The sequence below is a fragment of the Gossypium arboreum genome, chromosome 7 (genome assembly GCF_025698485.1).
Source record: "Gossypium arboreum isolate Shixiya-1 chromosome 7, ASM2569848v2, whole genome shotgun sequence".
Taxonomy (NCBI): Eukaryota; Viridiplantae; Streptophyta; class Magnoliopsida; order Malvales; family Malvaceae; genus Gossypium; species Gossypium arboreum.
In genome coordinates, this window is record NC_069076.1 from 38240536 (window position 1) to 38242883 (window position 2348).

Here is a 2348-nt window from a genome sequence, read left to right on the forward strand (position 1 = left end):
CGGAGAAGGGGGAGTAACGAATTACTCCAAGGAAGCCGATTAATCCATCTCAGAAACCGGATTCATCATCAAGACTGAAGATCTCTCCTCAATTTCCCTTCAGGAGTTTTGGGTTTTCTTTATGTTTTGTATTCTTTATTCTTCTGAGATTTTTTTTTATTTAGTTATGAACTAAAACCCCTAAATACCTAAGGGGAATGAAACCTAAGATGAATCTTGTTATTATTTTCTGAATCGTATGATAAATATTTAACTTATTCTTAATCATGTGTTCTTAATTCTTGTTTTGATATCCTAGGATACTGATTCAAGACATGCTCTTATTCAGAGGAGGAATAAACCCTATCTAAGATTACATTTGTCATAATTAAGCGGAGTTGATTGCGCGCCTAGACATAGAGTGACAAGATTTTACCAGATTAAGGTGAAACCTAATAAGGGGATCCATAGATCGAGTTAATGCAACCTTAGAGTGTTAATTAGAGAAAAGTCTCAGTTATTCAATCTAGGGATTAAACGTTATTAGTCTTGAATAAGGATAATAACATAACTTATGGATCTCTACAGAACAAGTTGAATGAATAAATCGTCTGATTCAGAGCCAGAATAACAAGTAAAGTCTAGGTGGATTTTTTTCCTTAGGTATTGTCTTAAGTCAATCGATTTTTCTCAAAAGAAATTCCCCAAATCTTTTCTCAGTGCGTTCTTAGTTTAGATAGTTAGTTAATTAAAATAAAACCTCTTCATTCTTAGGCTAGATAATAAAAAGACAGTCATTACTAGTACTTTTAGTTCCTTTGGGTTCGACAATCCGGTCTTGCTAAAACTATACTACTGTTCAATAGGTACACTTGCCTACATCACAATAATAGTTAGTTTAAGAACGAGTAATTATAAATATTTAAAACCTATCACGAAATAACGCGATCAAGTTTTTGGCGCCGTTGCCGGGGAACTGAAATATTAGGATCGCTCAATTTTTATTAGTTTAGCCATTTATTTTTCTTGCAATTTAATTTAATATTATTATTATTATTATTATTATTATTATTATTATTTATTAACTTATTTTTTCTTTCTCTTGGTAGGTTTTTATATTTTATGACTAGAAGAAATCCGTGAGGACCATTACTTTTTGACAAAGAAATCGATCGTACAGTTCGTAGAAACCAAAGAGAAATAAGGCGAAGCTTAAGATACACGGAGAACGAGCAAGAAAACGATACTCAACCCCCAATTGAAGAGATGGCTGAAAACCAAGGCAATCAGCTATCTCTTGCAATTGCGGTTAATCAAAATCCTGCTCCACGCACTATGTATGATTATGCTAAACCTTCTTTAATAGGAACTGAATCAAGCATAGTTAGACCTGCTGTAGCTGCAAATACTTTCGAATTAAAACCTAACACTATTCAAATGATACAACAATTTGTTCAGTTTGATGGTTTGCAGGATGAGGATCCCAACGCTCATTTAGCCAACTTCTTAGAACTATGCGATACATTTAAAATTAATGGCGTTTCTGATGATACCATACTTTTTCGGTTGTTTCCCTTTTCATTGAGTAACAAAGCTAAACAGTGGTTGAACTTGTTACCACGAGGGTCAATTACTACTTGGGAACAAATGACCGAAAAATTCTTACTAAAATATTTTCTGCCGGCTAAAACGGCTAAATTACGTAATGATATCTCTTCTTTTGTGTAGATGGATTTAGAAACCTTCTACGATGCATGGGAGAGATACAAGGACTTACTGAGAAGGTGCCCCTACCATGGGTTACCGCTTTGGCTCCAAGTTCAAACATTCCACAATGGTCTGAATCCTTCGACTCGGCAAATGGTTGACGCAGCTGCTAGCGGAACCATCAATAATAAAACACCTGAAGATGCCTATGAGTTTATTGAGGAGATGTCACTGAATAACTATCAGTGGCAAGTCATGATGACAAAGCCAGAAAAAACAACCGGTCTTTATAACGTTGATTCGGTCACCATGCTCTCTAATCAGGTAGAACTCTTAAATAAAAAGATTGATGGTTTTCTTAGTTCTTCACAAGTTCACCCTGTAATGCAGTGCGAAGCAAGTAGCGGTGGAACAAGCCATTCAGAATATCAACCTTATGCCCATAAAATGGATAACGAGCAACTAAACTACATGGGTAATAATCCTCGACCTCAAAACAATCCATTTAGTAACACTTACAATGCAGATTGGAGGAACCATCCCAATTTCTCGTGGGGAGGCTAAGGAAATCAAAGACCACAACATTCTCCAGGTTTTCAACAACCACCCTACCAACAGGAGAAGAAGCCGAACCTAGAAGAGATGCTCTCAAAGTTTATATC

At 35.7% G+C, this 2348-nt stretch overlaps 1 non-coding gene across 1 annotated transcript; it reads right to left on the reverse strand.

The window, feature by feature from the left end:
• Positions 1-1674: 1674 nt before the first annotated feature.
• LOC128295949 (small nucleolar RNA R71) lies at positions 1675-1781 on the reverse strand. Its single transcript, XR_008286498.1, has one exon. It is a non-coding gene; the product is annotated as a small nucleolar RNA R71 (small nucleolar RNA).
• Positions 1782-2348: the final 567 nt, after the last annotated feature.